Source organism: Uloborus diversus, chromosome 3 (assembly GCF_026930045.1).
Source record: "Uloborus diversus isolate 005 chromosome 3, Udiv.v.3.1, whole genome shotgun sequence".
NCBI classification, from domain to species: domain Eukaryota; kingdom Metazoa; phylum Arthropoda; class Arachnida; order Araneae; family Uloboridae; genus Uloborus; species Uloborus diversus.
Genome location: NC_072733.1, coordinates 138,250,203 through 138,266,197, shown reverse-complemented (window position 1 = coordinate 138,266,197; position 15,995 = coordinate 138,250,203). Strand labels below are relative to the sequence as shown.

General features: G+C 33.1%; 1 protein-coding gene across 1 annotated transcript in view; it reads left to right on the top strand.

Annotated features, from left to right (window-relative positions):
• Nucleotides 1-15,995, top strand: part of LOC129218625 (plexin-A2-like) — a 536,492-nt gene that overhangs the window by 93,034 nt on the left and 427,463 nt on the right. The gene's annotated exons all lie outside the window — the stretch shown is intronic.

The following is a 15,995-nucleotide window of genomic DNA, read 5'->3' as shown; positions in this document are numbered from 1 at the left end:
GATCGCCACCATCGCCCCTCCCTTGTATCCGTCCCTGTTGTACGGTCTTATGGCAGATTTGTACGAGAACTGCGCACTTTTTTTTTTTTTATCGGATAACAGCATGGAGAACATTTTAATCTGTAGGAACTTACAGAAAAACTATTTCCTCAAACAAGTTGTTAATAGACAATTTTTGAAAGCTGCAAAGTCAGTAACTTTTTAAAGTTTAAGTTCAAAGAAATGAAAGTTTTTTTATTTACTTGTTTTTAAATCTATTCATTTATTTTTTGCTTATAAAAGCACAGATTAAGTAAAGGTAAGGATTTGAAAATGTTATAATACTTTAAATTTTAACACTTTTCTTTACAATGGTCAAAAAAAAAAAAAAACACGTAGAAATAGCCACCGCATACATAGTAAGATTTTTTAAGTTGGCATGTTGGCAGCTATGGTTATTTTCTTTTAATTTTAGACACGGGAAAAATGTAACAAATTCGTGCATTTTAAGTAAAAGTTCAAAATATGAGTAACAAAACAAACACAATAATATCCCCATCATCAACTGAATCCATTAATTTACCGTCGAGACGATCATGCCAATCATTTACCGTGGAGTGATGCTGCAAGTAAGTAACTACAATTAAGATTTTTTCGAATAGCTTGAAGGAAAATTAAACAAGTTATTCTTTTTTACATGATTTTTGGAGAATGTCAAGACTTGATTTAAATGTTTTTTAATTTACCGTTTCTATTTTTTTTTTTTAAATTAGTATTCATGTATTCTTTCGAGCAAAAATGTTTAACCAAAGTGAAGCATTCTATTTTTTTTTTTTTTAATTGTAGTTTCCTACCCTATTTGCAGTAGTTGTAAAACTCATCCGACGATTTTATTTAATGATTTCTTTTGATCATTTTTTTTTCACATGTAGACCAGGAACCTAGTAAATTACACAATATAAATGTTATGATAGGAGTTGGGAATGACGGAAATAATCGAAAAATTAAGCAAATTTATGGATAAAAATTGTTTTCCTGAAGTCTGGTGATGCAAGAATGCCCCCTCTTGTTACCTTTCTTTCATTTTCGTAAAAATCTGTATATGGTTAAAAAAAAAAAAAAAGTGTCCGCTGCACCAGAAGTATCTACTGATCACTAGCGACAAGCTAAAAGTTTGAATTTTCAGGTTTAGCTTAGAGTAATGGCTGTTGCATTACTGTAGTTTTGCTCGTTGAATGGCTGCGAGGAATAGAGTGATTCAGTTAAACGGTATTCAAAAAGAAGCTTTCATTTTAAAGAAGTCTGATTTTCCTTTACAGTTCTACAAAATAAGTTTTCTAATATCACAACCATGTTGCACACTCTTGTAAAAAAATCAAAATCTCATTGGTGAAGAAAAAATCTCGTCGTTGCGAACATTTCGAATTTCTATTGTTCATAAAGAAGATCCTGGAATATATGTTTCATATAAATAGAAAATGGACTCTAGTTGAAAAATAACCTGACCATTAAAAAAAAAATGTCTTAACATCTACAGTAAAAGCAATCCATTTTGCTTCTTTTCATCGCTTTTACGACAGCGATTTATAAATTCCGGTTTGGAGACTTCAGTTTGTGTTCAACTCGTCCCGAAAATGTCCCAAGGATAGTATGCAGATCATAAATCTTCTTTCCCCGAGGATATAAAACGTAACTTCCTTTCTGCCCAAATGGTAACCAAAGAGAAGTTGCTTTTGGTAACTTGCTGTGGTTTTATAGCGCTTTTTGAGGAATACAACCCTGAACAAAATCGAGCGGCGTCGACGTTAACTAAGATTCAAATATTTTTTCTGTAGATATTTATGAAATTCCTTAAACCTACTTAGACTTTTGTGTGAATTTTAAAATCACGAAGGAATCCTTGGATAAATTCATAAACAACAGTTTTTAGAGTAGCAGTTAGATTTTCACAAACAAAATGAGGGAAATTTGAATTCGGTCTTTTCGAATTCTTTTCTTGTTTAGTGTATTCAGTTTTTTAAATTTTTTGGGATGCATTGGAAGTACATATTTGATGCTGAAGTTTCAAAGGATTCTCTACCCTCTTTTTCGTGATAGTTATTACTGTTCTTATTTACATTTAATAGCTCATTCTCTATGAAATTAATTTTAGTAGCTGAATCTATACAACTTTATACTGCTCTGGTATTGTAAATGGCCACCTAATCAGTTAGATTGTTCAAGCTTAAACAAAATAACTTTTGAATAAACTAAGTTCCTTTAACTGTTTAAAAGCATACTGTAGAACAAGCGAAAGACGAGTTATTAGAACCTTCTCAATAGGCTCGTATTATCCAATAGAGCCAACTATGCGAATCATATCGTAACTACCTCCCCCCCCCCCTTCTAAAAAAATTACAATTGTTACACACTTCAATGACCTATAAATGGGCATCAAATTGCAAATATAAACGTTCAAAGAGAATAGTTTTCGTTCTTGAGTAAGTCCCACTTTTTTGAACTGTTAAAGTAAAATTGTAATAAACTACGATTATAACACAAAACCGGCTTGTAAATGACTATAAAACCAGGACTTCGAACCGTATTTCTTTTCGTTCCGGTTCAACGAAAAACATATACATCGGTTCAGCTCAGAATGAATACTTTTACTCTATGTATATGTTCTTATTTGCACTAATAATATAATTATATCATAAACGTAGCAATGTACGTGTAACGTTTATTGTAAATGGTTGAAATTAATTTGAAAAAAAAATTGATAAGTTGGTTATAGTAGCAAACCACCTAAGAAATATCGAACCAAAATAAACCGATACTTTTTTTTTTGTTCAGTCCGGTTTTCGTACCGACCGAAATAACGATTTTTTCCCCTATTTTCGGTTCTTTTCAGTCAACTGACTTTATTCAACGGCTTAAAGTAAAGCCATTTTGTGGAGTAGCTTTTTCCTGACTATTCATTCTATCGAAAACTTACAAACAATATCCAAATTACAGGGAGATCTAGCGTCAGCGTACTAGTATTTCTACAAGATTTATTTTGGAGCTAATGCTTGCATTGAATTTTAATAAATACAAAAAAAAAAAAAAAAATCAGGTAGAAGTTTGAAGGTAGTACTATTGACAAAATTCAGAAAAATCTTGGAGCTGAATTTCCTGGAAGGTTAAAAGAAAACTGCTGAAATATTTTAAGAGTTAATACAATTTTCTGTGTTACAGCATAAGCTCTTTCCAATGAAGCTCCAAGCAAATCCCCCTGTTAGATTAGGTTGTTTTATGCAATGGTCTTCAGATTTTCTCGTAGGCTCTATCGTTAAGTTGCTTGAACTGTTCAAATTTAAAAGAACATAGCTCAAATCAAAAGATTAAACGTGGAAATGAGAGGAATGAAAAAAAAATCGAACTATTCCTAAAAAAGTTATGGGGCGACGGACCACACATGTTTCCCATCTCATAACCCCTACTTACGAATTTTTGGATGCTCGATATTTAATTAATAAATTAATCTATTTACATTTTGCTAGCGATGCTTTTTGCTATGCAAAAAGGTCTTTCATGCATTTTTAGTTTTTTTACTTTACAAAAAAAAAAAAAAAAAAGAATAAAAAAGGATTTTTTTTTTAAATTTTTATATAATGTTTAAGCTCCGTAAGCTTCATGTTATTTAAGATTGTATCAAACGTTTTACATTACTCTTAATATGCAATAAAAATGTTATCCAAGACATTAATGAATTTAAAAGATACTATTTCTATAACAATGTGACTTATTTCAAAAAATGAGTGCTTAAGAATTTTCTACGTAGTAATAAAATCGCTTAGCTAAGCAAATCACATTTGACTTTTTTGAGAAAATGAATCGAAATAAATGCATTTTATTCTAGAAATTTCATGTTTCGTTTTAGTAGGCGAGAGGAGAGAAAAAAAAAGAGAAGGGAAACAATTTTATTTTGTATGAATGTTTTACCGTTTGAAAATATAGTTTGAATGTTTATTCCCCAGGGTTATTTTCCGTTTGGAGTTTAGCTGTTTACTTTAAAGATCAAGAGTAAATCCGATTAGAGAAGAAAAATATTTTGGTTACTTCTCCATGAATTTCTCAAAGGATGCCACGTTTAAAAATGTGTACTTGGTAAAAGTTATATTTAATCTTTCGGTATGCGTTATGCGTAAAAATTTGTTTACGTACTAATACAGCCGTATACGATCTATATTAAGTACCCTTTAATGAATTCTCAGTACTAGTGTGAATGTGGAGGTTTTATTAGAAAATTTCCTGGTTTACTGGTTTGACGATTCAATGCTACTTTATACATCATATGAGGCAGTGAGATGCAAAGCGATGTAAGAGCCCAAATTGAAAAATTAGAAATAACCAGTGGAAGTTTAGTAGGAGAACCTCCCCTCTGTGTTTTGGGGCAAGAGATTCCACTAGTAGCTCTTGTATGTGTTGATATATAGCATTATTTAGAGAAAAAAAATGACTGCTTACCTAGAATTAAACTTTTAACGCGTCTTCCTCAAAACTTATTGAAGTCCACTTGCATCCCTTTGCATCTCACTGCCTCATATCTCAAGCTATTTCCAACTTGGTATGTATCTCCGTGTACAATTTGATTCATGCTGTGATATGTTAGTCCAATAGTTTTTTTTTTTTTTCTTTTTTAATATTTGATGCTAGTTATTGTTTTGAATACTTTTTATTGCTAATTGTTTAAATAACTTTTATATAAAGTATTATTTCGAAAATGTTGTATTACTCTGAAACACCTTTGAAACTGAACTAAAATACTCTTAACTTTTAAGTCTCACGTGCTTTTAAACAGCTTGTTAACATAAATGCGTCTATTTTCACTGTGTAGTTTTTTTTAAAATTCAATTTGCATAAAAATATTTCGGTTTTATGCTGGAAAGAAAGCAATGTTTCAGATCTGAGTCTTCCTTACTTAACAACGTTTTTTCGTGTCATAAACGTAAAATTTTACACGATATTATTATTTTTGTCTTATTATTCAGATTGAAATACGCATTAAGCGATTATAATGCCCATATACCGAACACTGGTATTTATTTAGCAATTTCGCGAGTCTTATACTTGATAAGGTAAAATACCAGTAATTTCGGTTGAAAATTGGGAGCACACGTATTTTTATTTCGAAGCTATCGAATCATTTTCTGTATTAGTGAAAGAACATCAATTCGCGTGCATTTTATTTTGCAGTTGTTGAATTTGGAAGTTATAAGCAATTAATTGCGTACGGGTTAAGTAAATCTCGGAACTATTTTTTTCTTTCTTTTTGAAAATGCTTAAATTTTTGCTTAAACTCTGTCTTCTGTGCAATTTTGATCAATGACAAGCGATCACATTCGCATATTCAGTTTTTCTTTTCACTCTCTTGATTCTTAGCAATATAGCTCGCTCGAAAAAAACAGGTGCAAAAGATTTGAAAAGCTGTACCATTAGAGAAAGCAAGATATCGGAATTAAAGTTCATTTCAAACGGAAGCATTTCCGTTTGAATATTTTTCCATTTCTATTCTGAAAGTGAATTTGTTGAAGAGCATATTTTAGGCAGAGAGAGGTATATTGACTCTCCAACTATTGAGTTGTCATGTTTCCGAAATTCAGTGTTTTGACCAAAGCTTTTCAATTTTGGAATTGATCATCTGTTTTCATGGCGGTTAAAAGCTAGAAAAGCTATTAATCTTCCAGTTACACAGCGATAATGTGGAATAATAACGTATGAGGCGTTGCTTTGCGAAAATGACGTCATCTGCGAGTGCCAACTGTGAGGAATGGATGGAAGTGGAAAAAAGGCTCGTGCGAATGAAGCGTGCCGATAGAGCTCTTCAGAGCCAATAGATTCAACTCGATGATTTTTCTTTTAACCCAGTCTGTCAAAAGTCCGTTACTTATTCTTCGTTTGTTGTGGGGCATGAAGCCTCCATGCAACCTTGGAACTGGCGATAGAGAATTATTTTTTTAAAAGATTTGACGGTTAGGTTTTCAGAATGAAGAAATAGTGCCCATTTGAAATCCTAGAAAGTTGACGCATTTTTCTTATTATTCTTGATGGGAAACAGGGCACGTAAAGAATGATCTTTTTTTTTTCGTTGTCTTCTTTGTTATTGTTTTCTTCTTAAAGGTGAGAAATGAGAAAAATAAATAACGCGAAATAGACTACACCAATGGATGAGAAGTTCGAAGCGATTTTGTTATCGGCGAGAAAAAGCTGAAAAGAAAAATTCAATCTTGTGTCGAAAGATTTACGTTTTATTTTTATTCTTTTTCTTTTTTGCCGCTCGCTATTAAAAAGTAGGCGGGGGGTCTTTTCGCGGTAGGGGATTGATAGAACTCTGAGTGTTAGATTGGTGGGCTTAAAGATTTTCTAGATAAGTTGGAACTCTAGATGAGAAATTTTGAAAAGGATTTTCAGTTTTGTAGATATTTATTTTTGATCCCATTTGTTGTTCGAGTAGTTGAAAAATAATTAGGGGAAAAAAATTTTCAGACACATTCTCTTGAATCTGCTAACTCTTTGATTCGCTTAGGAAGAAGTTGCCGATTTGCTTTCTTCCCACGCTTTCGCATTCAAAGAATTCGTCAATCTCATGGAAACTGTCTGCTTTTGATGGATCTTAGGCTGGAAAATGAATCCACGATGAAATTACTTTCTCTTTTTTTTTAGCTTTTGATTTGGTACAACTTAGCAACAAACTTGCGTTTAGGTTACTTGAGTTCTTAAGAATTTTTTTAAATAAAAATCGACTCCCACGGTGTTTGCTGTCATCTTTGAGTACCAACAATGCTGGTCATTGTTCCTTTACTTTTTTAAGTTTGTATTCCGATAATAATGTATGTTTTATTTTATCTACTTTGAGGTGCACAAAGTCGATATTTGTAGCTTAAGAGATGTAAATGGGAGTAGCGCACAAAAGGAAGAATGTATTTCTCCGCTATGCAATGCATATAAGGTTCATCCCAAAACTATAAAAGAAGTCGACATTTTAATTTCTTTAAATGGGGCGCCTGTGATTGCTGCACTTTTCGTATCTATGCAAGGGCGCCCATATGGGGGGGCAAGGGGGGGCTCGATCCCCCCCCCCCTTGAAATTAGAACTTCCTTGCTTTTGGTACTTTTTTCTTTGCAAAAACGTAAAAACATTTCTTCTCCAGCCATTAATGAATAAGTTATTAAAAATGTCAAATTTTAATGACTCTAATCTGTCCTGAAATCAGTTTCCATGGGGAAAATATCCAGCTAAACTACGGGGGAAAAACTTGAGCCTCCCCCCTTGCAACTTTGCATATGGGCGCCCATGTATCTATGTACAGAACTCACAAACCAACTAGTGTGGTATATCGTTGAAAACAGGAAAATGCAGGATATCCTCAGTGTGCACATCATTTTGATAGGTCGAGTGAACGTTGGAAACTGAAAAATTGTAGAAGAGAAAAATGAAATGGAACATTACGCGTAAATAAAAAAGTAACATACGACCTATCAATTCATAAATAAGTTATTTACAATTTATCAATGTTTACGTATATACACTGAGAAACTCATGGTCAAAGCTTGAAAAGTTTTTCTCGTATTTGACAGAATTGCTTCGTGAAAAATACATAGTGTAAATATTTCGTAATATGGACGTCATTTTTCTGAGATTTGAGCAGGAGTTTCTGACCCATCAAGGAAAGAATCGTTGTCAGTCACGAAATTTTTTCTTACGATCCTCGAAAATGAGCGTTCTATTTTTGACAGGGGTCTGTCCAGGATTTTTCACAGGGTCCGTCTTTTGTGAAAAATCAAATAATTTTGTGAAAAATGAATTAATTTTGTGAAAAATCAAAAAATTTCGCAAAAAAAAAAAAAAAAAAAAAAAAATTTGTCAAAAGAAAATTTTAGAATTTAGAGATGGCACAAACGGTATCAATTAAACTTAAAGTTGAGTGTTTTCCTCTTCTACGTCGAGAAAATCATTCCGGATTTTTTTTTCTGATATTTGGCGGGGGGGGGGGGGCATCGCTGTTTCAAGTATCAATATTTATCTGCCATTCTACATTATGTTAAATTATACTAGATATATTTCTGTACAGTACTCAAAATAATTGTAACAAAAACATGAATAAATAAAATAAAATTCAGAATAGGGTTCAGCATTCAACTTTTTGACCCAAGACAGAGAAGCACAAAATTTCGTTTAAAACTTATAAATTCCGTGATTTTAACAAAAATTAAAAGATATTTCAATTGTTTACCTCTTAACAAAGCGTAATAATCATCAAAATTTTGTAAAATCGGATTCCCATAGCGGATGCAAAGAGATCGCAATTCTCAAAGTGAAGGCATCAAAAGTATAAAAACGGCTTGTAAAAGAAATGTTTTTGATAAAATTATTTTAAAATTGCATTTTAGAGTCCTATGATAAACATATCATTAATATCTGTGGACACAGTTGACCCAAAAAATAAAATAAAATAAACCATCCATTCAGCATTTTAATTTTTACTCATAACAGAAAATGGAATTTTGCTTTAAAAACTTGAAATGAGAGTTCTAACAGAGATAAAGAGACTTTTCATTTATTTGAATCCTAATAAAGCGAAGTTAGCTTGAAAAAAGAACAAAATATGATTCTCATATCGGATGTTAAAAGATTGCATTTTTCAAAATGTAGACATCTAAAGAAAAAAAAACGGTAATTAAAAGAGTTTATTTAAAGTTAATCATCCTTGTTAGCATCGAAAAATCAAAATCCATATAATTGTCTCCCAAAATAACAATTAAACATCGCACCGCACCGTAAAAACGCAAATATTGACAAACTGACAAAATGATGAGAATATTTTCTAATCAAGTCATTGTAAAGGTTCAACGCCAGACGCTAAGTGGTGATAGTTTTGAAATTGGTAACCCTATCTGAAGCGATCATATTTTTTCCTCACCCCTATCCCTTTGCAGTTCTAAGTTCATTTCGCAGATATATATTATTATTGTTTATTAAATCATGAGCGGAGAAAAGTGCTTACCAATGCCTTTTCAGAAAAGTTTACAACAACACCGCTGCTAATTAGCTGTGATAAAACAAACAACCATTATATTTATTTGGCAGTAGCAATTATTTATCGCTTGCAGGAGCATCGCAAGAGTGCCGATTTTTTTTTTTTTTTGATTTTTTTCAAAATTAGCCGATTTTGTATAAACTGTGTGTGTGTGTGATTGATCTATTAGACTTAAAAAAAGGTTCCAAAAATTATCGGTTTATACACAGAAATATGCGTTATTTTGCTTTCAGATTTGCTCTTTCAATAAACAATTTGTGACAGATCCGATCTTGTTTATCAGAATTTTGTGAAGGGTCCGTTTTGTTTGATCGGGATTTTGTGAAAGGTCCGTTTTGTTTGATCGGGATTTTGTGAAAGGTCCGTTTTGTTTGATCGGGATTTTGTGAAAGGTCCGTTTTGTTTGATCGGGATTTTGTGAAAGGTCCGTTTTGGTTGATCGGATTTTTGTAAAGGGTCCGTTAACGGACCCAAATATCCTCTGGCCAGACCCCTGTTTGATAGCGTACATAATTTTTACAAATCCTCTCATTATCTTCATTGCATCCGTGGCTTCAAAACAGTTCGAAGATTTTCTGCCTTTTAGAAGCCAAGTATATCCTCCGAAGTGTATCTCGGAAATGATAACATTCTCTTCAACACTAATTTCTAAATGCTCCACCACGAATTTCAGAAAAAAAAAAAAAAAAAAGGCATTATCATCACTTGTTCTCATGATTTATGTCTTACCTCTAACTTTCGGTTTAATTTAAAATGTTAATAGAATTTTTTCAAAAATGGAATAATCTTTTCGGAAGAGGAAATCAACAGACATTTTATGAATTACAAAAATATTGCTCGCTTTAAGCGGGGTTTGCTTGTTAAAAGCGAGTTTTGTTCTCATAGACTATAACATTGCACCAACCAAATCTTTTTGATTTCCTCGCTAAATCAGAGTTCTCGTTAAAACAGGGCTCGCTATAAGCAAGTTCGTCAGTATTTTCATTTGCCAAATTTGGAGTTTCATTCGGCTGATTGAGAATCCCCCCCTCCCAACAATTACATCACTATCGTTATCCATCATAAATATTAAAAATAAAACAGTTTGAGGGGGTTTACTTGGTAGTGAGAATACCCATTAAAGTAGGCGCTCCTGTCTCTTCGTGAATTCATAAAGTTCGCTTGCTCTGCAAAGCTTGAATTCGAAAGCGAGCTCGTTTCTTCTAATTAGTGAGAAAGAACGAAACCTGTGGTCATTGATTCTCTGGCGAGTGCAAATCGGACCGGGATGGCGTTTTCGACATGATTATGAGCGCGGCCAAATCTGAGTCATTACAATAATTTGCGAAAGGCCGCCAGGAACTGCGAATGAATAATAAATTCTTCTCTCTGACTCCGACTCCAGTAATTTAACTCCGTTTATGACGCCGTTTCCGCGCCACATATACATTGTCCTTCTACTCTACAAAAGACTCGTCTGCGACGGAATTCCGTATTGGAAAAGATGATCGCTGTTAACCTCGTTAGAACAGATCGAGCCCGAATAGTATCGTTAAAGGAGGATTTTGGCCTTTATTCCCAATAGGGAAGTATCAACCTATCAAATATTCCAATTTTAACTATTGCACATTGTTGACAGGCTTACAAAACACAAAAATTCACCATGGCCGGATTTTTAAAACCAACGATTGATTTTTTATGAATTTTTTAAAGAGCGATGCGCAAAAAAGAGGTGTGGCCTAAAACGTCAGCAACTGACGTCATTTCCCTGTTCCGATCAGAGCTCCATTTCCATGCCGTGTTGCGCCTACCAGGAGGTGAATAGCACTGTCGTTTTCAGCCTTTTTAAAGCCTTTAACCAGCATTTTTTCCATCATGGAGCTAGGATTCACGAAAGGTCAATCCAATAACCTTCCTCAAGTAAAGTCATTCATGGTGTTTGACTTTTTTCGAAAGGACGAGAGATTTAATGTCCTAGAAGTACGGGGAGTGAAACAACAAAGTTTCACCATTGTTAGTCTTTAAAATTGTACGTACATATCCGTCTATATTTGCAGTTCATATTATTCGCATTAGTTTCCCTTATCAAGATTGATCATTTCCATTTGTGTGTCGATGGTTTTTTTATCTGAATATATAAATTACAATGTAAGAGCGCTATTCCAGTTCTTACTTGGCGGCTTTTAATGAGGCGCGCATTTTGTAACAACCCTACTGCAAGTGATTCCAGTACTAAGTTTTAGAATAGTTTTTGCATGAAATTTTTTCGCTTTGTTTTCAATAAAAGTTGATCAGCTTTTTTTTTGTGGAAAATTGTTTTAAATCCATTAATACATGTTAATTATCCTTGAGTTTTTGTGCAACTTAGCAGAAAAAGGAAAAATATATTTTTTTGCTCTTTTGATAAAAATAATAAATTTGAAAATGGTGTTCATTTCATAAAATAAGTACCTTTTTGCATGTGAGAAAGGTCTTGTATATATAGAAACGCTTCTGGTGATAAACTGAAAATGTATTTTTAAATTATCAATTTGTAATAGTTAAAATTTGAAGATAGTTTGAATGTTAAAAAGAAAGTATTAATATTTTTTGCACTGTTATTAAAATGGAAATAGTAATGCATCTATTACTTTCTATTTAAGTTTATTGTGCAGGGTTTAAATTCCTTTGTTTACTTGCATTTTTTAAAAAATATCTCAAATGCTTATTAAACATTTATTTACGAACAGTTGTGAACATATATTTCAAACTGTATTTCTCACCTGACATAGTTTTTAATTAAAATGCAGTGCAAATTTTCATTTTCAAATTTTAATTAATAAACACACTTGAAAACACTTCTTTCGAAGATCCTGCTGGGACGGAACAATAACAAATCGCTTGTGAGGAGTTTTTTAGATGTAGATACGCATCCAGGAACGAAGCAATACTTGTAATTGATTCTACTAGCCATGACAAAGAAAATCAAATTAAAAACAATCGCAGAATGCATTAAACCCTACAGACAGCAAAGGATTTTCACTAGCCTTTTATGCGCGCTGCTGTTAGAAGGCTCTTGTTTTCCCGCGCCTTACCCCAAAGATCGCCAAGCACTTCTTTGTCCTAGCCAACCCCGCCGCCTCGCAGCGCGGCAGTGACGTCAGTCAAAGGACTTACAAGCAAATGACGTCACTCGCGCGTGAACTTTAAAAAATTATTTAAAAAAAAAGTATTAGTCGTATCGTAAAATTTTTTTTGCAGATGATGTCCATGTGTGTTACTCTATCATATAAAAATAAAATTAGAAAATCGAATACTTCCCTATTACAAGGAGACGAAACAGAGAGCGTCCATCATATTTACAGATCTTTTAATCTTCGAATAACTTGCAACTGAACTTTCAAATCCCATCTATTTTGAAGCTTTTCTGACTACTCAGTTTTACGCGTTGCGTGTAATTAGGAATTTCATTGTATTTAGTATCTCCCGATTTAGATAATGAATGTAGTATCAAAGAGAGATATCGGTCTATCGAAGAGGGCTGGTCTTGTTGTCTTTGTAGGGGAATATTAAATTTCTTTCTCTCAATGCATCTGAATGGTAGAAATCAAATTAAAGATATAGTGATTTTTTTCAAAGTTAACATCTGATTCTCTGCTAAACTTGCACTACTTGTCAACAGATAAAAAATGCAGAGAGGAAGGATAAAACAGAAAAAGCTATGTATCAGTTCTGTCTCCGACCAATAATAGATCGTTATTAATCACTTATTTATTATAGTTAAGATAATATATATTCTTTTGGTTCTAAGATTATTTTCACAAAATTTTAAGCTCTTTTGCGATACTTTAAGTCGAAATTTTCATCTCTGTGATTAGGAAAGCTCCTTTAACAAACCACATGTGAACAAAGTATTGTTTGCAAATTATTTAACCCTTAAGCACAAAGTGCAAAAGAACTTAATTTTTCTTTTTCTTTTTTTGGTTGATGATTATTAGTAATTAACTTTGCAATTCTCAACCAATTTTTCTTAGTAGAAATACCAACAATAAAAATGGTTAATTAGTTTGGATATCTTAGTGATTAACTGAAAAGTTTCAAATGTACGCTATGGTTTATTTCTTATTCTTTACCGGTTCTGTTTTAATTCTGTTGATTTGATTCTGAAACTAAATGGCTTGCACTTTACTCTATGCCTACTTCCCATCTCATCCTTGGCTTTTAATTTACAACCTTTCTAATTAAATCTAAAAACGGTGTCTGACGAATATCGAATTTTTTACGTAGCTGTAACATACACGTAACATTGCTTAAAAAATTGTTTTCCCTCTTAACATTAACTTACTTGTTGAGGCAGAGATGCATAAAAAGGACTCCTCTTTTCTGGAAAGTTTATTTATTTTTTTTAGCTTAAAATATTTTTTTTAACGTTTTTCTTATTCAAACAGTCACAGTTTTAACTTGTTAAAGCGGTGCTTGAAAACGGAGATTATAAATCTTCTCCGGGAATTAGCTTAGTTTCTCTGAATTCTGGAAGGTATTTTTGTTTTCTGGTTTGAGTATTTTATGATGGTAATTGCTATAATAATTAGTTGATGATAAAAAGATCTGAATGTTGACATTCAACGATGAATGTCGATATTTACCTGGTTTTGTAATATTTATATACACACATATTCTTTAACTAAAATAAAAATGTCATGATAAAAAAAAAAAGTAAAATCACTGATGTTTTATTCTTTAGACTAGTAAAGAAAATAATAACAAGTAAAATTTCCGCCATAACTAAATATTCGGCACTATTGATCACAAAAGAAAAGTTTTGAATTTGTAGACCCATAATCGTAGGTTTGTCATCTTGGTACATCATGTAGGCTTCATTTGTCCTGGATTTAAGTTCTTTTTTTTTTTTTGTGCTGCCGAATGATTTATTGATGGTTTGGTCACGTAAAACGTGTATGTTTTTAGACTTACAGCATCAGAAGTAAAGAAGCTAATAATGAAAGATTTTTCGTTTTTATTTTTCAATTGCTATATATTTTTAACCCTCAACCACGATTAATATTGTCAACGTCTTATGATGTCCCAATAAAAAAGAAAAAATATATATTTTTTAAAGAAGAATTAAATACTAAGTGGTGAGTTATAAAATATGAGCGAAGCATCTTTATAAACTTAGCTGCAAATTTCCCGAATTGTCAGACGAAATTTGCCGAATAAAGAAAATTTTGGGAAATCACGGTGACTTCACGAGACCTCCCATTACACAACTGCAGTCCTGGTTATTCTCTCTTCACAACTACAGTTCTGGATATCGTTTACGCCAAAACAATGAATGATTCAGTCATTGGAGGAATACTTGCTGAAATGCTGCAAAACACTGGGCGTGAAATTGAATTTCGGCGTCATATTTGGCGTACCACTAGCAGAGCTCGTGAGGAACTTTATAATATTTAAAATTGTTTTTCATAAAACGTTTATGGGCGATTCTCGAAAAAAATGTCCCGTGCGTAACGCTAAGTTGTTTATTTTTTCCAGCTAACCAAAGCTTTCAAAGAATAATGCTGTGGGGAATTATACATGCTTTAATATATGATCAAAGCAGAACAGTTAATCCCATATTTAATTAATAATTATTTGAATAAAATAAAAAAGCTTAGCGTTACGCAAGGGTCATTTTTTCGAGAATCGCCCTTATGTTGTCTTTCTAATAAAGAAACATGCGAGTACCTCACTTTGTTCTTTGTTTGTTCAAACATGAAATGCGATCAATACTTTTGGCCCACCAGGAACTTTCCAAACATTCGCCATATAGAGCGGAAAGAAGAGTTTTACTTGAAAGCAAGTTGATGCAGTAGACATTTTCTCTTGTTTCTATGCAATTGTTTTTTGTGAAAATATATTATTGCTCAAAATTCGAAGTTCACATTTCTTAACAGCGCTGATTAATTGGAAATGTGTTACAAGATCGAGGTCCATCCTGAGTTTGAGTTTTAAACAATGCCTAAACAAACCTTATCCTAATCATACAGCCCACTCTAATTATAGATTTGAGCTGATATTCATCATCCTAATCGTACATCCAACACATTAACTGCAGATATATTTCTCGTACTGCTTCCATGCCAACTGAAAACAAAATTGTCCCACCCTCTCTTCCTCCTAGTGCAGTAGATCGTGAAATTACCCTGCTTTCATTTGCATAAGACTTGGCATACCCTCCCTAAACATTGCCATTGGTTGGTTATGCCATTGTATAGCTCGCTGTTTGATTTCCTTTCAAAGCAATGGATGCATGTCAAAAAGGCAGCAGGTGTGCCGAGAGGAAGACTGAAATGCAATTAGTATAGAGTATCCATTGATGTGGTATTCTTTATTTACCACATTGAACTGCTTGTTGAGGATTCACAATCCGTGGAACCGTTAAATGCTATTTATACATGTGATCTTTTATGTCCTTCTCCCAAACACTTGGGAAGCGATGTTTGAAGCACCCTAGGGTTTACGGATTCAACGGAAAGTGAAGAAGTTGGAAAGTAAGACGCAATTATAACTAGCTCAGCATGAGATGAGGAAAATTTGTATGACGCTACATACGTCGTAAAAGCTCTTTAATGCTGGACTACGAGGAAAATGGGGAAGAAAAAATCGCCTTTCGCTGTAAGCCGCCCCCTTATCGCAATTGCTGTATTAAGGCGTGCCCGGATATAAAGATGACCTTAAAGTCGAAGCTAGAATTATTAAGGGCAGAAAAAGTGGAAATAAAAGTGTTTTTTATTGCGAGTCAATTGAACTTGACTTGTCAGGTGCTGTCTCGGAATCACCGAGTAGGGCACGATGGAATGATGTTATAGATCAGAAGAAAAGGGATTGGGTAATGGGCGTCCATTTCGGGAAGTAACATTTACGGGTCTTGCTCTGGCTTTTGTTGGGAATATATTTTATTTATCGATCTTCAACCGTTTAGTATTCATTGTACAGAGCACATTTCGTACCAGT